Source organism: Mustelus asterias, chromosome 14 (assembly GCF_964213995.1).
Source record: "Mustelus asterias chromosome 14, sMusAst1.hap1.1, whole genome shotgun sequence".
NCBI lineage: Eukaryota > Metazoa > Chordata > Chondrichthyes > Carcharhiniformes > Triakidae > Mustelus > Mustelus asterias.
The window spans coordinates 70,267,620-70,294,799 of record NC_135814.1 but is presented as its reverse complement, the minus strand read 5'-3'; the positions used below and the strand labels follow the sequence as shown (position 1 = coordinate 70,294,799).

The window sequence follows — 27,180 nt, the reverse complement described above, 5'->3', positions numbered from 1 at the left end:
GTGCCAGAATAGGGCTCCTGAGCCGCACCAGACAATGCTTAACACAGTTGACACATGCGATTGTCTTTCCAGACTGAACACTGCCAACAGCAATGTTTATTACTTAATCTGAATTTATGCTTTGTGGATTTTTATTTGGCAGCTGCTCCTGTGGGTAAAAATATGGAGCGAGAGCCCACGGAAAGTGTTTCCAGTTTGCATTGGAGTTAGGGTTCCGTTAGTTGCTTTGTTAACAAGATTGTAAGTGTGTCTGTAAAACTTTCTCATTATGTTTTGAACATCATAAATGTACTCTAAAATATCATACTTGCAATTGCACCAGAATCTCTGAATAGAAGAAAATTTCACAGATACGTTTATGATGTCACTAACACGACTAGAGAAATTCTTGCCCCAATGTTGTTCTGTGGCAAGATGGACCACAACAGTTTAATGGTGCACTGGATTAAAAACCAAATGACTGGCATAAGCTTTTTTCACTTTTAAAACCATACTGGCTCTGGCACAACTCCAAATGTAGCATTACCTGTTTGTAAATGTTTCAGCTGAGTAAACAAACTTTTCTGAACTGACTGAATATTGTCATTATGTAGTGAGGTTTAATTTGTGCTCTCTCGTAACATTGTCACGTGAATACTGGGTAGGTGCTTTGGTAATTCAACATCTTGATGTGTGAATGTTCTGCATCAGAGAGTTGCTGGGCCCATGTTCATGTTTTGCAGACTCCTATGTGGTCTAGTTTTCCATCAAAGTCGAGTCATCTGAAGGTGCTGTGACACTGTGAAGCACTTCACTGCTACAGGAGGGGAGAAATTTGAGGGGGAGTAAACCACAACTGCTGTTACACCCTTCTTAATGGCTCGCGAGAGTAGTTTTAACTAAAAGCCTGGAGTCATATTATCTAAAGTTAAAGTTTACTTATTAGTCACAAGTAAGGCTTACATTAACACTGCAATGAAGTTACAGTGAAATAATAGTATCTAAAGCAGGAAAGTATTGATTAAGCAAACAAAAGGAGTTTTTTAAAAAAAGCAAATGATTGCTAACGTTCCATCCTAAAGTTATTTGAATTATCTACATCTTTTAATTTACTTTTTGAAACATAAGTTGAATGCTTTACCAGGTTTGAACGTTCCACAAGTTCACGCCATTGTGTAGTTGAGCCATATACTACATCAATAACTAGCAGTTAATGAAGTAAAACATAAAAGTCTTTTATGTTTAGAATAGACAGGAAGGAAAAGGTGGTGGGGTCGCGCTATTAATAAGAGATAATATCAGGGTAGTACTGAGGGATGACATAGGCTCTGAGGAACAAAACGTGGAATCATTATGGGTAGAGATGAGGAATAGTAGAGGGAGAAAGACACTAGTAGGTGTGGTATATAGGCCCCCAAATAATAATGTTGAGGTAGGGAGGGCTATAAACAAGCAGATAAGGGATGCGTGTAAAAACGGAACGGCAATAATCATGGGGGACTTCAACATGCACATTGACTGGCAGACTCAAGTCGGTAAGGGTGGAATGGAGGAAGAGTTCTTAGAATGCTGTCGGGATAGTTTCCTTGAACAGCATGTTACGGAACCGACGAGGGAACGAGCTATTTTGGATCTGGTATTGTGTAACGAGGTAGGTAGAATTAAGGATCTTATTGTGAAGGACCCTCTTGGGTCTAGTGACCACAATATGGTCGAATTTCTGATTCAGATGGAAGAGGAGAAAGTTTGGTCCCAAACCAGTGTCCTCTGTTTGAACAGAGGGAAATATGATAGTATGAGGGATGAATTGGCGAAGGTAGACTGGGAGAGCAGGCTGGCAGGTAGGATAGCTGAGGAACAGTGGAGGATTTTTAAGGAGATCCTTTTCAGTTCTCAGCAAAAATATATTCCAGCAAAAAACAAGGATTGTAAGAAAAGGGAGAACCAGCCGTGGATAACGAAGGAAACAAAGGAGAGTATTAAAATAAAAACAGCTGCGTACAGAGTGGCCAAAAATAGTGGAGAAACAAGTGATTGGGAAAAATTTAAGAAACAACAAAGAGAGACTAAGAAAGCGATAAAGAAAGGAAGGATAGACTATGAAGCTAGGCTAGCAATTAATATAAAAAATGATAGTAAAAGTTTTTATAAATATATAAAAAGGAATAGAGTGGCTAGAGTGAATGTTGGACCCTTGGAGGACGAGAGGGGGGAGTTAATAGTGGGAAATGAGGATATGGCTGAGTCTTTAAATAAGTTTTTTGTGTCGGTCTTCACGGTGGAGGACACAAATAGTTTGCCAAATATTAACAATAGAGGGTTGGCAGCAGGAGAAATACTTAATACAATTAATGTTACCAGAGAGGCAGTGCTGGGTAGACTAATGGGACTGAAGGTGGACAAGTCCCCGGGTCCGGATGGAATGCATCCCAGGGTATTGAAAGAAATGTCAGAGGTAATAGTGGGTGCGTTAGTGATTATTTATCAAAACTCGTTGCATTCTGGGGTAGTGCCGGTTGATTGGAAAACGGCTAATGTTACGCCGCTGTTTAAAAAAGGAAGGAGACAAAAGGCGGGTAACTATAGGCCGGTCAGCTTAACGTCTGTAGTAGGGAAAATGCTGGAATCCATTATTAAAGAGGAGATAGCAGGGCATCTGGATAGAAATGGTTCGATCAATCAGACGCAGCATGGATTCATGAGGGGAAAGTCGTGCTTGACGAACATGTTGGATTTTTATGAAGATGTGACTAGGGTGGTTGATGGAGGAGAACCGGTGGATGCGGTGTTTTTGGATTTCCAAAAGGCGTTTGATAAGGTGCCCCATAAAAGGCTGCTGAAGAAGATTAGGGCACACGGAGTTGGGGATAGTGTGTTAAAGTGGATTGGGGACTGGCTATCCGACAGGAAGCAAAGAGTCGGAATAAATGGGTGTTTTTCCGGTTGGAGGAAGGTAACTAGTGGCGTGCCGCAGGGATCGGTACTCGGGCCGCAACTATTTACCATTTATATAGATGATCTGGAGGAGGGGACGGAGTGTAGGGTAACGAAGTTTGCAGACGACACAAAGATAAGTGGAAAAGTGAATCGTGTGGAGGACGGAGAAGATCTGCAGAGAGATTTGGACAGGCTGAGTGAGTGGGCGAGGATATGGCAAATGGAGTATAACGTTGATAAATGCGAGGTTATACACTTTGGAGGAAATAATAACAAATAGGATTACTATCTCAATGGAAACAAATTAAAACATGCTACCGTGCAAAGGGACCTGGGGGTCCTTGTGCATGAGACGCAAAAGCCCAGTCTGCAGGTACAACAGGTGATCAAGAAGGCAAATGGGATGTTGGCCTATATCGCGAGGGGGATAGAATATAAAAGCAGGGATGTCTTGATGCACCTGTACAGGGCATTGGTGAGGCCGCAGCTGGAATACTGTGTGCAGTATTGGTCCCCTTATATGAGGAAGGATATATTGGCATTGGAGGGAGTGCAGCGAAGGTTCACCAGGTTGATACCGGAGATGAGGGGTTTGGATTATGAGGAGAGGCTGAGGAGATTGGGTTTGTACTCGTTGGAGTTTAGAAGGATGAGGGGGGATCTTATGGAGACTTATAAGATAATGCGGGGGCTGGATAGGGTGGAGGCGGAGAGATTCTTTCCACTTAGTAAGGAAGTTAAAACTAGAGGACACAGCCTCAAAATAAAGGGGGGTCGGTTTAAGACAGAGTTGAGGAGGAACTTCTTCTCCCAGAGGGTGGTGAATCTCTGGAATTCTCTGCCCACTGAGGTGGTGGAGGCTACCTCGCTGAATATGTTTAAAGCGCGGATGGATGGATTCCTGATCGGTAAGGGAATTAAGGGTTATGGGGATCAGGCGGGTAAGTGGTACTGATCCACGTCAGATCAACCATGATCTTATTGAATGGCGGGGCAGGCTCGAGGGGCTAGATGGCCTACTCCTGCTCCTATTTCTTATGTTCTTATTACAGCATAATCAGTCTTGATTCCCCGATTGTTAGCTTATCTCAACTAATTTGTGGTAGGCGTGCTATAGCCCACCTTAGTATCTGTTGTGAAGCTGAGTAAAATGTTAGAATTTATTTTTAAAATTATTTTTTAAATTGTAAAATGTTAAGAGGCAAAAGTATTGCATGGTCCCTTTAAAAAAGGTGCTGTTTTTTCTGTCCTTAGAAAGTTAAAAAAATGCAGGTGCATATGCAGTACACAGACTGAAACATTTGTATCAAAGGCCAAACAGCAGGGTTTCCTTGGTAACTGGCTTCAGGCAGAGAAAGAGAAAGTGGGAATTTTATTTATTTAAACAGCATTCCATTAGAATGGTGTTTTATTCAGTTTGTTAATAGTTTGGTTAATTTGTGCACTGTTAGATAAATTATTGCTTGTTGATTTTAAAGAGAGTCTCAGGTATATTTTGAATTAACCACTATAAGTTGCTGAAGCGCAGATATTACCACTTCTCACACACTTTTAACAGATTATGAGGCGAAGTATTCCTCTTTGAATGGTTAGGTGTTATTTTCTCAGAGGGGGGGATCAATCTTCACTTCATAACAGATTGGGGGCTCAGGTCCTGGATTTGAACAGTCCTAGATCTTTAAATAACCCTTAAGTGAGAAGTGGAAGATCTGTTAATCGACAACAAGCCGGTTAAATCAAAAGTGGGGAAAATGGCTCTTTACATTACTAAAGAGGTTCTGGGGGTTGAAGATGCTTCTCGAATTTGCCAAGAAAGTTTAGAAAGACAGAAAAAGACGACACTTGTAGAATTGGCAAACAGGCTAAAATTAGGTTTAACCAGGGGTAAAAGGAAAGCTGAAATTGTAATGGAGATAGCCAAGCATTTAGGTATATCAGAAAAACAGTCAAGTGCAGTGAGCTAGAAAAAATTAAATTGCAAATGAGGCGATTGGAGTTAGAATGTGAACTTAAAAGGCTGGAGTTAGAAAATTCTTTTTTTTTAAAACCAGGGAACTGAGGAGTTAAAATAAAAATACCCTGAAATTTTCCGGACTGTGTGGTGACGAGATCCCACGCCAGTTCCCTGGTTTTCATTTGGCTTTTCCACTATAATTGGCATCACTCCCACCTGTGATCCAGCTATATCGTTTCCAAGGATAAACTGTATTCCTGAAATAGCCATGTTTTCCATCACTCCCACTAAGTTAAAACAAGAAGGGAGAACAAAAGAGAAAGATGAAGGAGTTGAGGTCCAATTAGCTGACACTGTTTGATGAGATGGTAAAGGAAAAACCTAAGCAGGTAGCAGATCAGGCAGAGGTGTTTAGTTCTGAAAGATGAATGGAATTACAACAGAAAGATGAGACGATAAAGGATTTAAAGCATAATGCCTACACGGAAAATGAATCAGAGTGTATTCCAGAATGCTATTACTTAAGGATAAAATCTTAAGGTGGAAATGGAGACCTTGGCAGGTTCATGCAGATGAGAAATGGGTGGACGTTCACCAGATTGTTTTGCTGGTCGAATACAGACAGGAAGTATTGCAGGTAGCACACAAATTACCTGTAGGAAGTCATCTAGGAGTGAGGAAGACTCAGGCTAAGATACAGAAGCATTTTCATTGGCCTGGATTGCATAAAGATGTGGTTGAATTTTGCTGTGTCAGATGGAAGAAAGCCACAGGCAGTGATAAAACCAGTGCCTTTGATGCCAATTCCCACATTTGAAGAACCTTTTATGTGGGTTACAATTAATTGTGTAGGTCTCTTCCCTAAAACAAAAAGTGGGAACCAGTATTTGCTAACCGTAATGGATGTGCCTACCAGGTTTCCAGAGGCAATTCCTTTACGGAATGTCAAGGCAAAAAAGGTTGTGGAGGAGTTGCTTGCTTGCTTGCATTACCTGTTATGGATTACCCAGGGAGATTCAGTCAGACCAAGGGTTCAATTTTACTGCCAAGTTATTTAAGGAGGTCATGGATAGTTTAGGCATCAAACACTTTACATCGAGTGCATACCATCCTGAATCTCTGGATGCATTAGAAAGGTGGCACCAGACCCGAAAGACCATGTTGAGGACTTACTACCAGGATTACACAAATGATTGGGATAAAGGTATCCCCTTTATATTATTTGCTATCAGAAATGCTCCAAATGAATCAACTTAGTTTATTTCATTTGAATTGATATTTGGACACGAAGTAAGAGGACCTTTAAAATTAATTAAGGAAAATTCTAGAAAATTCTAGAAAAAGTGAGAGGGCATGGGATCCAAGGGGCTGCTGCCCTGTGGATCCAGAACTGGCTTGTCCAAAGGAGGCAGAGAGGGGTATAGATGGGTCTTTTTCTAAATGGAGGTCGGTCAATAGTGGTGTGCCCCAGGGATCTGTTCTAGGACCCTTGCTGTTTGTCATTTTCATAAATGACCTGGATGAGGAAGTGGAGGGATGGGTTGGTAAGTTTGCCGACGACATGAAGGTTGGTGGGGTTGTGGATACTCTGGAGAGATGTCAGAAGTTACAGAGGGACATAGATAGGATGCAAGACTGGGCGGAGAAGTGGCAGATGGACTTCAACCCAGATAAATGCGTAGTAGTCCATTTTGCCAGGTCAAATGGGATGAAGGAGTACAATATAAAGGAAAAGACTCTCAGTACTGTAGAGGATCGGAAGGACCTTGGGGTCCGGGTCCATAGGACTCTGAAATCGGCCCCGCAGGTGGAGGAGGTGGTTAAGAAGGCGTATGGTGTGCTGGCCTTTATCAATCGAGGGATTGAGTTTAGGAGTCCGGGGATGATGATGCAGCTATATAAGACCCTCGTCAGACCCCACTTGGAGTACTGTGCTCAGTTCTGGTCGCCTCATTACAGGAAGGATGTGGAAAAGATTGAAAGGGTGCAGAGGAGATTTACAAGGATGTTGTCTGGATTGAGTGGCATGCCTTATGAGGATAGGCTGAGGGAGCTCGGTCTTTTCTCCTTGGAGAGACGTAGGATGAGAGGAGACCTAATAGAGGTATATAAGATGTTGAGAGGCATAGATCGGCTGGACTCTCAGAGGCTGGTTGCTACGAGAGGACACAGGTTTAAGGTGCTGGGGGGTAGGTACAGGGGAGATGTTAGGGGGAAGTTTTTCACACACAGGGTGGTGGGCGAGTGGAATCGGCTGCCGTCAGTGGTGGTGGAGACAAACTCAATAGGGTCTTTCAAGAGACTCCTGGATAAGTACATGGGACTTAATAGGATGGAGGGTTATAGGTAGGCCGAGAAGGTAGGGATATGTCGGCACAACTTGTGGGGCCGAAGGGCCTGTTTTGTGCTGTAGTTTTCTATGTTTCTATGTTTCTAAAATCTGATTTGATTTATTATTGTCACATGTATTAACATACAGTGAAAAGTATTGTTTCTTGCACGCTATACAGACAAAACATATCTTTCATAGAGAAGGAAATGAGAGAGTGCAGAATGTAGTGTTACAGTCATAGCTAGGGTGTAGAGAAAGATCAACTTAATGCAAGGTAAGTCCATTCAAAAGTCTGACAGCAGCAGGGAAGAAGCTGTTCTTGAGTCAGTTGGTATGTGACCTCAGACTTTGGTATCCTTTTCCCGAAGGAAGAAGGTGGAAGAGAGAATGTCCGGGGTGCATCGGGTCTTTAATTATGCTGGCTGCTTTGCTGAGTCAATGGATGGGAGGCTGGTTTGCAAGATAGATTGGGCTACATTCATGACCTTTTGTAGTTCCTTGCGGTCTTGGGCAGAGCAGGAGCCATACCAAGCTGTGATACAACCAGAAAGAATGCTTTCTATGGTGCATCTGTAAAAGTTGGTGAGAGTCGTAGCTGACATGCCAAATTTCCTGAGTCTTCTGAGAAAGTTGAGGCATTGGTGGGCTTTCTTAACTATAGTGTCAGCATGGGGAGACCAGGACAGGTTGTTGGTGATCTGGATACCTAAAAACTTGAAGCTCTCGACCCTTTCCACTTCATCCCCGTTGATGTAGACAGGGGCATGTTCCCCTCTATGCTTCCTGAAGTTGATGACAATCTCTGTCATTTTGTTGACATTGAGGGAGAGATTATTGTTGCCGCACCAGTTCACCAGATTCTCTATCTCATTCCTTAACTCTGTCTCGTCATTATTTGAGATCCGACCTACTACAGTCATGTCGTCGGCAAACTTGAAAATCGAATTGGAGGGGAATTTGGCCACACAGTCATAGGTGTATAAGGAGTATAGTAGGGGGCTGAGAACACAGCCTTGTGGGGCACCAGTGTTGAGGATGATCGTGGAGGAGGTGTTGTTGCCTATCCTTACTGATTGTGGTTTGTGAGTTAGGAAATTCAGGATCCAGTCGCAGAGGGAGGTGCCGAGGCCCAGGTCACGGAGTTTGGAGATGAGTTTCGTGGGAATAATAATGTTGAAGGCTAAGCTGTCGTCAATAAATAGGAGTCTGACATAGGTGTCCTTGTTATCTAGATGTTCTAGAGTTGAGTGCAGTTGGTAAGTTGGTAGGTCCGAAGTTAGAGATCTCACAGTCGGATTATATATCTGAGGTGAAAGAAATATTAAACAGAGGAGTGAATTAGCTAGACAATATTTGAAGGTGGCACAACACCTAATGAAGCAAGAAGCACCGTGGCGGCACCGTGGGTTAGCACTGCTGCCTCACAGCGCCAGGGACCCAGGTTCGATTCCCGGCTTGGGTCACTGTCTGTGTGGAGTTTGCATGTTTTCCCCATGTCTGCGTGGGTTTCCCCCCGGGTGTTCCGGTTTCCTCCCACAGTCCAAAAATGTGCGGGTTTGGTGCATTGGCCATACTAAATTGCCCTTTAAGGGGGACTAGCTAGGGTAAATGCATGGGGTATAGGGATAGGGCCTGGGTGGAATTGTGGTCAGTGCAGACTTGATGGGCCGAATGGCCTCCTGCACTCCAGGATTCTATGATTTCTATAAGAAATCTAAAATTCATACGTTTGCCGGTGGGGATAAAGTATTGATGCTATTACCAGTGGTAGGAGATCCCTTCAAAGCAAGGTTTCGTGGTGCCTATCAGTTAAGTCAAGTCAATTATCTGGTAAAATGCCAGATAGAAAACAATGTATAGGGTATGTCATGTGAACATGCTAAAACAGTACTATGACAGGCGAAGGGAACCGCAGAAACAGGTATTAGTTACTGCCACTCAGCATGAGGAATCAAATCCATATGATTTGGATTTTGATGTGCCTCAAAATAAATTGAATAATGAACAAGTCCTCAAGGAATGGAATAGGATTGTAAGCTATCTGTCTCAGGAACAGAGAACTGAATTGAAAGACTCGTTACAGTGCTATGAGGACCTATGTAGAAATAGAATGGGGAGGACTAATGATATAGTGCATGAGGTTGATATAGGGAAAGCTGTTCCGATAAAACAACATCCCTATCGGCTTAATCCTCTCAAAGCAGCGCAAGTTCAGAAGGAAGTGGAAGTGATGCTACAAGAAGACATCATAGAGCTGAGTCAAAGTGAGTGGAGTTCGCTGATCGTGTTGGTCCCCAAACTTGATGGTACTCAACGATTCTGCGAAGATTATCGGAAGGTTAACGCTGCGACTAAATCTGACTCAATCCCAATTCCAAGGTTGGAGGCAAAAGAGGAAGTGCTGGAAAATCTCAGCAGCTCTGGCAGCATCTGTAAGGAGAGAGAAGAGCTGACATTTCGAGTCCAGATGACCCTTTGTCAAAGCTAAAGGTATAGAAAGTGGGAGATATTTATACTGTGGGGTGATGGAATTAAAGATGAGTCATAGCCACAAAAACAAGAGGAAAGGCTAAGAGGTGCTAATGGTAGTCCATAGAGAGAATAAAAGGTGTGAATGGGCAAATGGCAGAGAAGCTGAAATCGGAGGGTAAGCTATGACAGATGAAGATGTGTGGGGAGGGGGGAGATGGACGGGAGAGAGGTAAAATTGAGAAAAGGGGGGAGAAGAGGTAAGAAAAGGGGGGATAAAATAGGGGGAAAAAGTGGGGGCAGAAGAAAAATAAAGAAAGACAAGAAAGAAATAAAAGGTGGAGAACAGTTTAAAAATTAAATAAAATGAAAACAAAAAGGTCGAGGTGGGGTAGAGCTAATCATCTGAAGTTGTTGAATTCGATGTCGAGGCCAGAAGTCTGTAATGTGCCGAGCCGGAAGATGAGATGCTCTTCCTCCAGTTTGGGTTGAGCTTCACTGGAACATTGCAGCAAGCCAAGGACAGACATGTGGGCATGGGAGTCGGATCGTGTGTTAAAATGGCAAGCAACCGGAAGGTCCGGATCCTGCCAGCACCTTCTTAGCCTTTCCCCTTGTTTTTATGGCTATGACTCCTCTTTCATTCCCTCACTTTCTCCCATTTTCTATACCTTTTAGCTTTGACAAAGGGTCATCTGGACTTGAAGCATCAGCTCTTTTCTCTCCTTACAGATGCTGCCAAACGTGCTGAGATTTTCCAGCATTTTCTCTTTTGGTTTCAGATTCCAGCATCCGCAGTAATTTGCTTTTATCAAAGACTGGAGGATTGTGTGGAAAACGTAGGACAAGCTACTTGCATCACAAAGTTGGATTTACTTCACAGTTACTGGCAAGTAATTTGTCAGAGAGAGCCCCAAATGGGCCATATCAATTTAAAGTAATGTCCTTTGGGATGAACTTTTCAAAGGCTTATGAACAGAGTTGTTGCAGGATTGACTAATTGTGCTGTCTACATAGATGACTTAGTGATCTTTAACCATTCGTGGAAAGATCACATGGAGCATTTGGCAGAGCTCTTCAGGAGACTACGGAAAGCAAAGTTGGTCACAAACTTGGCAAAAACAGAATTCGCGAAGGTGGAAGTGACATTGTTAGGGCACAACATCGGATACGGATGGACGACACTGAGAAACGTGAAGACAAAGGCCATTGAGGAATTTCCAAGACCATCCTCGAAGAAAGAAGTACTACGATTTTCAGGATTGGTTGGATTCTACAGGAATTTTGTACCAAACTTTAGTAGCATAGTGGCACAATTGATGGAATTGTTTAAAAAGAACACAAACTTTTGGTGGACGGAACAATGCCAGGAGACATTTGAGAATTTAAAAGCAGTGTTGACCACCCTTTTTAGCCATGCCAAACTTTTTGAAACCCTTTAAAGTCGCCATCAACATCAGCGATGTAGGTGTTGGAGCTGTCTTGTTACAGGGGGATGATAGTGGAATTGAAAGACCAATCGGTTATTTTTCAAAACTCAATATCCACCAGACAAAAGATTCCACAATTGAAAAGGAGTTATTGAGTTTTGTAATGGCCTTACAACATTGTAATACTTATGTTACAAACAATGCATCAGAGATGACTGCATATACCAATCACAATCCTTTGATGGTTCTGGAAAGATTTAGGACAAGAACACCAGATTATTTCATTGGATTCTTATGTTAAAAGCATTTCATTTACAGATTGTACATATTGCGGGTCGTGAAAATGTTATTGCAGATACTTTATCGTGAGTTTAAAAGAGAGAAAAAAGAAGCCATCTTTTCATGATGATGGTTCATTTTTTTTAAGGGGGAGGTGTTGCAAAGTTCAGTAGAATGTTAGAATTTGGCGTTTGTATAATTACAAAAAAATGGTAAAATGCTAAGAGGTGAAAGTATTGCATGGTCCCTTTAAAAAAAGATGTTTTTTTCTGTGCTTAGAAAGTTTTTGAAAATGCAGTTGCATATCCAGTACACAGACTGAAATATTTGTATCAAAGGCCAAACAGCAGGGTTGCCTTGGTAACAGGCTTCTGTATGTTTTTGAATTCAGCCTATTAGTTTAAATTAAGCACTTGGATGTTCGCAACCTATGAGATTTGAAATTGATGTTTTAGTAACCCGAGAACCAATAATATTGTCGGGGATGTGGATATGTCATCACAGGTATAAAAGAAAAGATCGTGGGACAATAAGCAGAAAAGCAACTGCCACTTGTTGGGTAACAGCTTAGTTCAGTTTTCAGAGAGAGAGAGAACTGCTGGCTCTCATGGCCTCATTTATGTCTTAAAAGAAAGCTTCAACGAGATAGCAAAGAAGACAGAATATTCCAGAAGACAACAAACCTGGTTGTAATTTAGAGAGTGACTAAAATTCTATTTTTTGTTAATAAGTGGGAATTGTATTTATTCAAACAGCATTCCATTAGAATTGTGTTTTATTCAGTTTGTTAATAGTTTAGTTAACTTGTTCACTGTTAGTTTGATAAATACATTGTTACGTGTTGATTTTAAAGAGAGAACGTCAGGTAGTCATTTTGATTTGACCACTAAAAGTTGCTGAAGCGCAGATATTACCACTTCTCACACACTTTTAATAGATTATGAGGTGAAGTATTCCTCTTAAAGAAAATAACACCTAACCATTCAGAGGGGAGAACCAACCTCCGCTTCATAACATATCCCAAATTTTATTTGTGAATAATTGTCTGACTTTGCTCTCCTGATTCATGTGTGCACATGCAGTAATGTGATGACAATTGACTCAGTTGTGATTATTTTGATTTTCAAAACCTTGCTGAAGTTTACCAGACCCTCAAATGAAGAGTGTCCAACAGAGTGAGTGAGGAGGCAGTGCCTCCTGGAAAGGAAGAAAATTTGCAGAAAAACAGTTTTAAAAAAATAAAATAAAATGAAGTGTCACATAGAAATAGGTCAGAGAAGTTAATCATTTAGCTCTGTGTTATTATAGGAGTCGGAGTTAATAGTTATACCTATGGGGTCTCTATCTAATGGCGCCTTGTAATGTGCACATAATGATCCCATTGTACTCCATGGGAGTACATTTGAACACGCTCGCTAGAAGAGAGAGGTACGAAAGCCATCATATGTTCTTCCTCTGAACCTTTGGAAAAAATAGGAGCACTTAAAAGTAGCTTTGTATCTTTTAACACATGTCTATCAAATTTAGAGTACTTAAAAATAACAGCACATTCAATGCTAACCATTATTTCCTGTACCTTGCTCAGGAAACAACAGACAACAAAGTACTTGAATGTGTTGAGCAATAGACTTTCCTTTGCCCCTGAGCTCTGGATGCCCCAATACAGCATGACCATTGAGCCCTTCAGATTTGGCTGGGAAGGAGAGACAAACGGAAGTGGGACTGTGGGTGCAGGATGACAGTAACCCACTTGATTACTGTGGAGGAAGGAAGATTGTTTACTGCAGCCTCAAGTGACCACTGCAAAGCCTAAACGTAACTAGTCCAAATTTAAGCAGTGCAATCTTCGACTAGTTCTGAAAATGGGTGGAGGATAACTATTCAAAATTGAAATGAAGTTAAGTGAGTGGGTGCGTATGTAAAAAGCCTTGATAAATTTCATGGTGGCCCAAAAAACACAAATGGAATTCTTAAGTTTGTCCTTAATTGCATCTGTTTTACAGATATTTAAGTTGAAATTAGGCCCCAGTGTTTGTACCAAGGTGATTTGACTTTCTAGTAATTGTGATCGAAAATATATACCTTGCAAACAAATTATTATTTTGAAAATAATGTTTCTTATATTGTTTCTGCTAATATGCATACTTAAGGATTTGGTGTCTTTAGGACTGTTTATCAGACCAAAAATAATAAACTCTTTTGGGAATGGAAAATATTTGCTTGCTGAATAGTTGATAACATCCTGTTGAGATTAATTATGTAAAGTAAGAATAGGGGGCAAAGGAAAGTCTATTGCTCAACACGTGACATTATTACATTCAAGTACTTTGTTGTCTGTTGTTTCCTGAGCAAGGTACAGGAAATAATGGTTAGCATTGAATGTGCTGTATTTTTAAGTACTCTAAATTTGATAGACATGTGTTAAAAGATACAAAGCTACTTTTAAGTGCTCCTATTTTTTCCAAACGGTCACAATTGGGATCATTATTTACCTGTTAATGTATTTTGTAGGCTTTTCATTAAAGCTGATGAATTTCAATTGCCCAATCTACAATTATCAACTGTAATTACTTAATCTTTCTTTAAACACTTCAGCCTTTCAAATGCAAAACCAGTTTGTAAGTATCAAATATGGTGGAGAGGTGATGCCTGGCACTGGAAGGTCCTTTATCCACCATATAATCTGTTCAGGTTCTGGGAAAGGAAGTTGAAAAGTAGCCACAGAATGCTGAGTGTTTATAACAGGAAACCTGTCAAAAAGGTCAGTCTGCCATGTGGAGGGAGGTGGTATTCTAATCTTCAACTCCAAGACTGCAAGCTAGTGCTTCATTTTCAGTGACATGGTCTGGATAGGCAAGGTAACACACTAGCTGCACTGCTTTTTTGAATTGCAGCATCCTTTACTCCCTAAAAGTAAAAGAAAAGGGGAATGATCTTAGGACCTTGTGCCATATGACTACCCAAGTACACTAATTGCAAATCAGAAAATTGTTACAGCGCCGAAGGAGGCCATTTGGCAAGCATCATGATTAGTGCCATTCCTCTTCCTTATTCCTGTACCCCTGCACTTTGTTCCTATTTAAATAATCATCTAATGCCCTCTTGAATGCTTCGATCGAATCTGCCTCCACCACATTCCCAGGCAATGCATTTGTTCCAGGTATAATTCAATTGACCCAATAGGAAGCTTTTATTAAAACAAACTTTAACAACATAGTTAAAATATGACAAAAAGAATTAGTATAGTTTTTACCAGTTGAAATATTTAAACATGACAAGGTATAATTCTTAACAGTTAACTATGTCTATAGTTCCAATTAAGCAATATCCCCACAGATATACATCGTTTGTCTGAATCAGTTAACACAAAAACAGATATGTTCACATGGGTGCTATGTTTCCATCCTTTTAATCCCTCTGGACAGATACAGAAATATACCTGTCTTCTGAATCCCATACATCAGCGTCCAGAGAAAGAGACTTCCCCAAACAGCAGAACCTCAGAGGAGACCCATTTTCAGGCAAATCCCAGTCTCCAAATCAAGAGAGAGACAGAGACACACAGAGAGCTTCTTCTCGCTAAAGATCCCTAGCAGTAATTGACTTAATTTCTCTGTGTAAGCCTAATCCTACCCAGTCACATGATTTTCCTGTCAATCAGCCTAATAAAGCCCTACTCCGAAAAGCCCCTGGGAAAAACACTAAAATAACAGAAAGGTATTAGTCCAGATTAAAACAAACATTCCAGCAATTAGGAGAATAATTTTTCTGCAGTATCAGTTACCAGTTACTGCCAGTTACAGACAAAGCAGCACCAATAAATAGAACTGACTCTTAAAAAAATCCTGCACAAGAAACATAACAAAAATATATTTCTTAAAGACACAGTATTGTCATACCAAAGAGAACAGACCCAACCTCTCCCATCTATTTTCATAACTCAAGTTTATCGTCCCTGGAATCATTCTTGTAAACCTCTTCTGCACTCTCTCCAATTCGTTCATATTCTTCCTATAATGTGCCACCCAGAACTGTACACAATATTCCAGCTGAGGTCAAACTAGTGTCTTGTATAAGTTCAGCATACCTTCCTTGATCTTGTACTCTATCGCTCAATCAATAAAAACCAGGTGGGCTTATTAACTGCTCTCTCCAGCTCTCCTGCCACCTTCAATGATCTATACCCAGGTCCCTCTGCTCCTGCACCCCTTTTAGAATTTTACCTCTTTTATATCATCTCTCCATGTTCTTCCTGCCAAAATGGATCATCTCATGCTTCTCTGGAGTGAACTTCATCTGCTCCCTATCTGCCACTCCACCAACTTGCCTATGTCCTTTTGAAGTTCATTACTGTCCTCTCTCAGTTTTCAATAATTCTACATTCTGTAAACTTTGAAAATGTCCCCTGCATAGTTCTAGATCATCAATGTATATCAGAAAAAGCAAGTTTATCAATGCTGATCCCCGGGGGACACCACTACAACCTTCCTCCAGCCCAATAAATATCTGTTGACTGTTACACTTTGCTTCCTATTATTCAGCCAATTTTGTATCCATGTTGCTAACTTTTCTCAGGTCTGTTGTGTGCGAGGGTTGCTGGAGGATTAAGGACAGCTAATGTGGTACCATAATTCAAGAAGGGGAAAAAATAGGTAATTACAGGCCAATGTGTCTAACATCAGTGGCAGGGAAATTATTGGAAAAAATTCTGAGGAACAGAACTAATCTCCACTTGGAGAGGTGATGATTCATCAAGGATAGTCAGCATAGCTTTGTCAGGGGGAGATCATGTCTAACAAATTTGATTGCGGTTTTTGAGGCGATGTCTAGGCGTGTAGATGAGGGCAGTGCAGTTGATTAGTCTACATGGACTTCAGTACAGCTTTTGATAAGGACCCACATGGGAGACTGATCAAGATAGTAAGAGCCCATGGGATCCAGGGCAAATTGGCAAATTGTATCCAAAATTGGCTTAGTGGCAGGAGGCAGAGGGTGTTCACTGAAGGTTGTTTGTGTCCAGTGGTGTACCGCAGGTATCGGTGCTAGGTCCCTTGCTGTTTGTAGTGTACATTAATGATCTGGGTGAAATGTGGAGGGTATGATCAGTATGTTCACAGATGCATGAAAATTTGTGATGTGGAAGTAGTGAGGAGGAAAGCCTTAGAGTACTGGATGATTTTGACGGGTTGGTCAAATGCGCAGAATGGGCAGAACTGTGGCAAATGGAATTTAACCCTGAAAAGTGTGAGGTGATGCATTTTGGGAGGACTAACAAGGCAAGGGAGTAAGCGATGAACGGTGGGACAGTAGGAAGTACAGAGGACAAGAAGGATATTGGAGTGTATGTCCAAAGGTCCCTAAAGGCAGCAGGACAGATTAATGGTTAAGAAAGCATATGGGATACTTGCCTTTATTAACCGAGGCATTGAATATAAGAGTGGGGAGGTTATGATGGGGTTGTATAAAACGTTTGTTAGGCCACAGCTATAGTACTGTGTGCAATTCTGGTTGCGACACTATAGGAAGGATGTGATTGTACTAGAAAGAGTGCAGAGGAGATTCACCAGGATGTTGCTTGGGCTGGAGTGTTTCAACTAGAAAGAGAGGCTGGCTAGGCTGGGGATATGTTCCTTAGAGCAGAGAAGGCTGAGGGGGGACCTGGTTGACGTGTACAAAATTATGAGGGACATAGATAGGAAATAAACTGTTCCCCTTAGTAGAGGGATCAATAACCAGGAGCATAGATTCAAGGTAAGGAGCTGGAGATTTAGAGGGACTTGAAGGCAATCTCTTTCACCCAGAGGGTGGTGGGAATCTGGAACTCATTGCCTGAAAAGTTGATAGAGGCAGGAATCCTCACAAAAAGCATTTAGATGAGCACTAGAAATGCCATAGCAAACAATGCTATGGACCAAGTGCTGGAAAATGGGATTACAATAGATGGATGTTTGATGATCAGCACAGACATGATAGACTGAGGGGCCTCTTTCTGTGCTGGAAGATCTCTATCACTCTATGACCATAGTGTCTGCAATGCATGCTTCCATCTCTCAGGGCTAACTTCTATTAAGTCATCCATCCGCTGATTAGTTGATAAAGATCCAGGGCCCAGCGTAATGGCAACAGTTGGAATCAACCTGTCAGATTCTATTTTCTTTATTGTATGCCAAGCTTCTACCATTCCCCCTTTGAGCACCATATCAGTAGCATGTTAAAGGTGAGGTAAAGCTAACCAGGAACGAGCTCCAGAGATGCAGCCAGTCATATATCTTTCTCCCAGGAGTGAACTGTCACAAGAGGGAGCTCACCTCAGTCCTCTGGCCACTTCTGCTGAAACTTACCCTTCTGTTAAAATTTAGGAAAAAGGCTAGAATTTGCTGAAAGAAAGGCGTCTTGAGCCACACACAGTTGGCACAGTGAAAGGAAAGGCATAGTTTGGTTTATTCCACTTTGGCCTTTTGTTTTAAAATAGAGTGGTAATTTATGTTGTAAGTTGTTGTTTATGGAGGTTCTATAGGGAAAGTCTGCACTTATTTGATGCTGACAGCTTCAATCAAGTGATGGTTATTGGCATTGTTATGGAGGGGCAAAGAGGGCTGGTGTCTTGGTATGTGCTTGCTCGGGTACTGGGTGGAAAGATTAGCTCTCCATTTGAAGAGGGATGAAAAAGATTTAAAACACTGACATAGTCTGTTAAATAGAAAGGAAAACATCAGTGCTCATCAGTGCCCTGATGTCCCTTTTTGCAGTCACTGAAGAGGTTAGTCCTTTGAGCAAATGTGATCATGATGCTCTCCTTCATGTACTTCTGCCTACAAAGCAGCTCTGTCCACCCGTAGTGCCCAAGTCCAGGCCTTTATGCATGGCAAAGTAGAACAGGGCAGGCTACAATGAGATCAAAATTCCTCCAATGCTCTTGCTCCCTTAGAAGCAATCAGAAACTTGACATTCTGCATAGACTAAAAGGTTGCTACAAATTTGAATGCCTGAAACACAAGGCTACATTTCTACAGGCTGCAAGTATGATGGATGCCCATTAAAACGGTTAATATTATTTGATTGTGGGTTAGTAGCACAGGATAGGGTGTTTTTTTTTAAGTTATTGCCAGTACGGTTACAGTAACCTTTTATGCATTGAAGAAGATTGTTGACTCAAGAGAAGCCAACCCAGTTTGCTGTGAATTGGAATATTTGTTTCTATGTTTTAATAGTTAACACAGCACAGCTTCAACACCCCCACCCCCATTAGAGTACATTACAAACATGTACTTCTTAACCCAACAACCACAGTTTCAGTCTGCTGTGATATGTAGGAGCCCAAATGATTTGTTAATGTATATCAGCTGAATATAATCAATTATATGCAGCTAATGCAGAATAAATGCTTATTGTACCTGTCCACATCCTATTTCAAAGTAATCAACAGGGAAAGTGAAGTAAATGAAAGTTTTTAAAGTTTATTTATTAGTGTCACAAGTAGGCTTACATTAATACTGCAATGAAGTTACTGTGAAAATCCCTTAGTCGCCACATTGAGGGAGAATTTAGCATGGCCAATGCATCTAACCAGCACGGCTTTTGGACTGTGGGAGGAAACCAGAGCACCTGGGGGAAACCCACGCAGACACGGGAAGAACGTGTAGACTCCACACTGTCACCCAAACAAAGGTGAATGAGGTCAGCGAGATTAATGAAAAACAGTAATCCATATTGTAAAAAGTTTTAAAAGAGTAACATAATATAAAGAGTATCTCCTTATTTGATCCATGAAAATGTCTCACAATTTTGAGCATCTCTATTAAATCTCTATTTAACCTTCTCAGCTCAAAGAATAACAACCCCAGTTTCTCAATCTCTCCACATAACTGATGTCTGCATCTCATTTCTGGGAAGAATCCTACCCTAATGATCCACTCCTCTCGTTTCCAGTAAAGGAACATAGTTTAGCTGGTTGGTCAGTAGCAGTGCCCTGCAGAGCTGTCTGCTCTAGGAGGGTGAACTTTCATTTTGCGGAGAAAGTAAGATCCTCCAGTACTATTAAATCACTGAAAAGTAAAATATCTCAAATCTTTAACCACTTTTTACCTGCATGTGAATTCTTGTCAACATTAGTGAAGCTTTTGTAAGTACGTTGGGGAAATTTTAGCCTGCCTCAGTCCACCTACTCATCCAGTTATCTGTTGACAATTTACTTTTAACTTGAGCTTTGGATTTTTTTAATGGTTTCTCGACTTTATCTCAAAATTAAAATAAGTAAAAATAAATTGCAGTAAATTATATCATAATAGGTTTGGTGCATTTTACCAAATTCGGTGTTTCTAGTTATAACTTCAGAGCAAGATACATTTGTGTGGGAGACTGTTTTGCTTGTAAGTGCTTGCCAATTAGGCTCCACCCACTCGTGTTCAGTAGGGAAGTCTGATTTAGAAATTTCCAGTGAAGGCAGAAAATTTTGGGGTTAAATTCCATTACTTCATCTTCAGATTTGAATAAGTTGTTTCTCACTCACTGTTAGTGGGAAATTCGGAGGGACAGAACCTCAAAAGACAGTGTTGTAAATGATATTATTGCAGATAAAGAGTGATGTTGTGATGGATGTCACAGCAGTAGCATGCAGTACTATGTTGCACTTTTCATCTAAACTAAACCTTAAGAGAGGAACTTTCAAATGTCTCTACTTCACTGAGGCGGTCACTGAAATTTGCTACCTGCTGCAGCCCCAGAGCAGGACAAGGACAGCATTGCCAGCGCCTGTAAAGGTGACTATGCTCACGATCGTTCATGCATCTGGCTCCATCCAGACTTGAGCAAATAAGATTTGCAACATCTGTCAGTTTGCTGTCCATTGTTGCATAACAGGACACTGAGGCTCTGCGTTCCAAGAGCGCTCAATATATTTGTTCTTTGTTTCTAGAGACAAGCAGGTGAAGTAAGCACACGGGTTCATGAGGATTGCAGGAATACCAAAGATGCAAGATGCCATAATTGAACACATGGTGCTTGCAAGCACTATATGCCAATTTTGAGATGTACCAAGAGATTCCACTCCTTCAACATCCAGTTGTGCATGACCATACCCAGCATATCATGCAGTTCAATTGCAATATTGGCAGCCATCATGGTACTTTCATTCTACAGAAGCTCATTGTGCCATCTCCATCTGACTCGCCATGACAAATGAAGAGTGGCTCTTGGGTGATGAGAGATATCCTTTGATGATATGGCATCTGATTCCAATGCACAACCTGTGTGCATGTGGGTAACTTGCATATGACAAAAGCTACATTTTTGATGGAGTAGACCATTGAGAAGCTTAAACAATGCTTCTGCTGTCTATACTGCTCTGGAGGAAGCCTGCTGTCAAAATATATGGTCATCTGTTGCATGGTGCACAACCTCAGCATTGTGAGGGCATAGCCCTTACTGCAGCTATATGGCAACCAACTAAGGAGGAACATGGAACAACATGGACCCTTTCTGATAGGGTTGCCTGTGATCAACTCATTTGACTCATTAATAGTAGTAAATGCATTCTGAAATCCCCATTCACCAATGACTCCACACCTTACTTTCTCTCTGTTGTCGTTCACTCAAGCATTCACTCAGCAGCAATTAAAAAGTAAAAGCTACCAGAAAATAAACATTCCAAAACAAAATCATAAATCAAAACATTCCATATTACATACAAGTGTCAATTAAATACCCTTGTGAAAGTCATCTTCTGGGTGCCTTTACTTGTTCCTGTGTTCCTAGGCCGTGCTACACCAGTAACCAAAGCATGGTTGATGGAATGCTGCTGACTTTCAGTGGAAGAGATTGCAGACGGCTTTGCACAACCACCTCAAGCAGCCCTGGTCCTAGAAGACTGATTTTAGATTGCGCCACCTCAGCATGTGTGGCAACAGTCTGGGCAGGCTTGCTGAAAAGCCATAGCAAGAGCACTAGTGGAGTGCAGTGATGAATGCTGTCATCCTATCCACCATCTTAACTATCTGCCCCTCCATCATCGATGCATTTTGGCAGCAACATTTATGAGCGACAAGGTGTACTGCAGCAACTAGCCAAGGATTCCTTGACCTCCATCACCTAGAAGAATAAAGGCAGTGGGTACATGGGAGCACCATCATGTCCATGTTCTCCTTCCAAATCGCATAGCGTTCTGAAAATATATTGGAAATATATTACTATTCTACACTATACTATTCATTCATCATCGCTAGGTCAAAATCTTTGAACTCCCTACATGACAGCACATGGATGTACATACACCAGATAGACTGTAGCATTGCAATTACAGCGACATGGTTATAAGGTGATCAAAGTTGGGAAATAAATATTACAGTGTACACAATCTTTCGGAATGACAAGTAGAATGGAAAATGGGAGGGTAGCCCAAATTGTAAAGGACAACATAAGGACATTGGGGGTTGGTTACCTTCATTGGCTAGGCAACCTTAAACTTAAACAAAACCAATTAGATAAGTATAAAGAGAGAGCAGGCTAAGATTTATTGGCTAAAAATACTAAAAGATATAGCAATAAATAAAGTCAAAAACAGTCAAAATGTTTAACGAAACTATATTCCATTGAAAAACAAAAATTCCAGGTGTGATTTTTCACCCACATTCGCCGCGAGCATTAACAGCAACACAAACACAAAATCTCGCAGGAGTCGGGAAACAAGATTCTCGCCAACGAGATTTTCCCCGCCCCTCGCCAGTAATGTAAAAGAGTGGGAACCTCATTTGAATGGATTTTAATACATCTTAATGTTATTAATGGGCCTCCCCACCACATGATTTCCCCCCCCCTCAGAATATACTGATGCGATATCACGACACAGGTTTACAACAGCTTCAGAACAACAGGATTCAGTCAAAGGGAACCCGCCAGGGGCCTCAAGGTAAGTATAGCCACTAGGGGAAGAGGGACATGCACAGTTGGCACTGCCCCTGACACCGATTGTCATGGCCAGCCTGGCAGTGCTTAGCCAGCAGTGCTTAACTGTGCCGGGGGCAGGCCCTCTCGGGAGCCCAATGGGAGGTATCCGTTATGTGTGATGGGGATGGAGGAAGGAGGGAAAGGGCCTCCCCTTTGAAAGGGGTGTCTTGCAAGAGAGGGGGGGGGGAGAGAGAAACATTTGTGATACTGCCGCGGTGATGGTGGGAAGAGAGGAAAGAAAACCCCTGATAACTTTGTGGTGAAGGGGGGGGGGGGGGACAGGAGAGCCCCTGATACCTTCATGTATGAGGGGTGGACTCGCTCTGATGCTTGTGTGGAGGGTCCTTCATGTCCGGAGGGGGTTTAACTTCAGATTGTCGTCCTTTAAAGATGCCGCCCGATTTCTGCATCAGGTCCTGCCCCGCCAGATTGAAAACGGAAACCACATCCCCAAATTATGGTATCAGCACGATGTGGGGGTTGATCTCAAACCAAGATCTTGCTGCCACAAATCCCATTATGGTCCTCTTGCAAGATTTAGTGGTCATAATGGGATTTACACCCGCAACAGACTGACACTTTCAATCCCGACCAGACTGGGATTTTCCAGTGTCCCTGCAGAGGGTTTTTCCACAGCAGATGCAGAGAACCATTGGCCACTGGCAGGATCTTCCAGGTCTGCCAAAGTCTACAGGTTTTGCATTGCTTACCCCCCCCTACTGGCCAGAGAACCCAATGTGGATCCCACCAGTGGGAGGGTCATTAAATCCTACCCATAGACACTTCTTGGTAAGAACAGAAAAGCAGAATATGTTTCAAAATGTGTGAAACTTGAAAATGATGATGTTCAGAGAGACTTGGTTGTACATGTACAAGAATAAAGAAGTCTTGCTGCAATTGTCTTGGGCTTTGCTGAGACCACATCTGGAATACTTCATGCAATTTTGGTTTCTGTATTTAAGGAGGGACATACTTGCATTAGAGGCAGTACAGCGAAGGTTCACTAGATTGTTCCCTCTGATAAGAATTGTCCTACAATAGGCTGAGTAAATTTGATCTATATTCTCTGGAGTTCAGAAGAATGAGTGGTGATCTCAGTGAAACATACAAGATTATGAAGGGGCTTGACAGGATAGATACTGAGAAGTTGTTTCCCATGGCTGGGGAATCTAGAACTAGGGGTGCACTATTTTGGATAAGGGCCTGATCATTTAGGGCTGAGAGGAGAAATTTCTTCACTCAGTTGGAATTCTTTACCTCAGGGGGTTGTGATGTGTTATCATTGGATATATTTAAAGCTGAGATTGACAACTCTTTTTAAGAGAATGATTCCAAGGGCATCAGAGGATACTGAGAGCAGGTGGGAAAGTGGAGTTGAAGCCCAACATAAGCCACGTTTATATTGAATGGCAGAATAGGCCCGATAGGCGGTATGATCATCTCATGTTCCTATTTCATATGTATTTACATTCTGGAGTACAGACAGCCAGCAGCTCAGATACTGACACTGCAACTGGGAGTAAGTGACAATGTTCTTCTGCCTTTTTCTCTTCTATCACTGCCTGGCCAGATTGTAGTTCTTGGATATCTGATAGGAGAAGGGCTGTGCTGCAGAGAGGGGGCAGCAGGGATGCAAGAGCTGCATACTTACATCATCAGCAAGTAAATCAGAAGAGGTTGTGGGCTGAAGGGCAAATCATATGGGAGGAAGAGGATGAGGTATGAGCATAACTTCATCTTTGACCCTTCAGCCACACCATCAGCCACAAACTCAGTCAAGGCTATTCCAGTGATGGTGAGCACCATCTGCTCAACAGGTTTAAGGGTATGCAGCCATATCTGTCCTTGAGCTGCAAGAGAGCAAAAACTGTTAGCAAGTGGCTCTGGCTGTCATGGTTGAATAATCTAGTGTGTGCACTTAGATATAGATGTGAGACTTGGATCAGGACTAAGTGTGTGTGGGTGAGGTGAAGCTATGAATGTGCAGTATGTGCCATGATTGATCAAGATTGTGGGTATGGTGCATTGAACAGTCTATGAGGCTGGTGGTGGAGTTGGTAGGATTTGCATTGATCATTAACCTTGACCATTTGTGTGCGGTTATTGAACTTCTGGTGGCACAGATCCATGGCCTTGGGGTTAGGCTCCTGCAACTGGCCAATGTGGCTATCTTATTCCACTGCCATTGCAAAGTTTGCTTGCAACGCTTCCTGTCTGCTGTGGATAGATGACATCTCTCCTGCTCCTCAGCTTCTACACCAAGGCCCTCTAGTGCAGTGTTGGGAAAATCTTGGGACCTGCACTGTGTTGTGCCTTTCCCAGGTCAAACTTCCTTTTTATAATGACCTCCAGCCCAATCTCCAGTCAAAATATGCATCTCCTTTAAAAGGTGCAGGCTTGTTTAAGTATGTAGGCTATCTATGGAACTCATGCTGGCTTTGCTCACATTCCCTCTGCTGAGGTAGCAGCTACCTAACAGCATGTTTAGTGCTGGTTTCCTGCAATAAAGACTTAAATGTGTGGGCAGCACAAGTTTGCATTCTGCCTGCAACAAAGGTTAATTGTGTATCACAATCCCCACACCCATTTTTGGGGGTTCTCTAATAACTGCTATCGCTTCTCGGCCTTTTGGCTAAGATCAAGCGTCAGATCAAGTCCAAGATGGGGTGCAATGTCTTACCTTATCAGTTTGGATCTTGTTTGTTTCTTGTGACCATGAATTAGATTCATTTTGAATTTGTATTTTGGAGCGAGCTAGGAGATGGATTGAAAGCTTGCCCAATCTACTCTGTGCATTGGCTTTGTAACTAACAAAACTAACTGGCCAATAAACAGTAGGATACTTTAACAGCTTAAAATGAATAGTGTATCTTTATTTCTCACAATATCTAACTTTATTATAGAATCAAATAATGTTGGAGGCTGACCTTAATTTTCCCTTAGCGCATAATGACAGTTTGATTAGGGTAAATTATGAATGTTAATAATAACCAAGTTCATTGATGTGTCAGTGAAGTGGAAAAACCTTACCATTTGACATTTAAATCACATTTTTAAACTTTGTTTGGAGGCTTCATATATCTGATTGGAAAAATCAAGTATCATTGACCACATGAGCCAGTAATGAGGTGAAAACTGCAAATAACCCTCGTTGATCAATAAACAAGGTTTCACTGCAATTATGTTGTGCTCTTCTGAAAACAATTCTGTTCTTTCCTTCAATTCAGAAGTCTAGATCATTTGTGTATATAGCAAAATGTGAACTTTCCACTCAAATCCCTGTGAAACAGAATCATTGTTCCTATTTTTTTATTTTCTATCCTCCAACATTTTGTCATTATCTTTGTTAGAAACTTCTTCTGTGGTATTTTATCAAGTGTGAAGCTGTTATCAACTTGATTCATCAAGCCCCAGACATATGTGAATGACAACCGGTTTAAGCCAATATAGGTTCCTTTTAAGATATATAATTGTTCCGTACAATCAACCACTTATTTAGTGGTTGATTCCTGAATGCACGTTCCTGGCAGGAGAGCTCATCTGCTGAAAGCACAGATTGAAAAATCGTGAATGCAATTCCTGTGATTTTCTATTCATTAAAGTTTATAATTTCTGTTACACAACTTATTATATCACTATCTCGAGGGCAGTCATTCACAAGTCTGAGTCCAATTTACTCAGCATTTTGTGCCCATATCATTTCAAACCAAGTTGATTTAACTGCATAACAATATCAAAGCAGTGTTACAGAGAATTAGAATCATAGAAAAGTTATGGCACAGAAACAGGCCATTCAGTCCATCATGTCTACACCAGCTGAAAAATAAAACCTAGCCATCCATTCTAATCCCACCTTCCAGCACCTTGTTCGTAGCCTTGTAGGTTATAGCATTTCAAATGCATAGAATTTACAGCATGGAAACAAGACCTTTGGTCCAGCTGGTCTATGTTATAATCCAGACAAGCCTCCTCTTAATATACTCCATCTAATTGTATCAGAGTACCCTTCGACTCCTTTTTCTCTCATGTGTACTTAATTAGCCTCCCTTTAAATGCATCTATGCTATCCACCTCAATTATTTCTGGGAGTAGCAAGTTAGACATTCTAACCACATCCCTTGTACCCATGTTGTCAGAAGTCAATTGATAATGATCGAGGACAACAGCCGAGGCTGAGTTTCCCCTACCCCTAATCCCTGGTTATTTAAGTCTTTTTTACAGTCACTTGTACTTATATGTTTTCATTTAAAATATTTGATAGAACATGATGGCCAATAATGAGTTTAATGTCAGGTGTGGTCTGCTTTTAAAAAAAATCCTGTGTCAACCATTTCCCTATAGTTATTTTCCTTCCCTCCAAAATTATGTAAAATAGGGAGGCCAATCCTTTAATGTGCTTATTGCCAGAATGCAATCTGTACCAAAGACTTGAGCATAAAATTCATTTTTTTTTAGATAAGATGTTAAACTGAAGCATCATCTGCCTATTCTGGCAAGCTTAAATGACCCCATAACATTATCTTGAAGTACAGCAGGGGACTCCTGTCCAGTATCCTGGCCAATATTTGTTCCTCGATCAACATCTTAAAAACAAATTATCTGGTCACTTGACTTCTTATAAAATCATGGAATGGTTTGAGCACCGAAGGGGGCCATTTGGTTTGTTTTGTCTGTGAAGGCACTCTGCAAGAGTAACTCACCCAGTCCCACTCCCCTGCATTTTGTTTCGCTTCAGATAATATTCCAATTCTCTTTTGAAAGCACATTTGAATCTGCCTCCAATACACTCTTAGGCAGCGCATTCCAAATCCTAACCATTTGCTGCATAAAATAGATTTTCTTCATGTCTCTGTTGCTGC

At 41.4% G+C, this 27,180-nt stretch overlaps 1 protein-coding gene across 1 annotated transcript in view; it reads left to right on the top strand.

Annotated features, from left to right (window-relative positions):
• Positions 1-27,180, top strand: part of stat4 (signal transducer and activator of transcription 4) — a 114,329-nt gene that overhangs the window by 24,668 nt on the left and 62,481 nt on the right. The gene's annotated exons all lie outside the window — the stretch shown is intronic.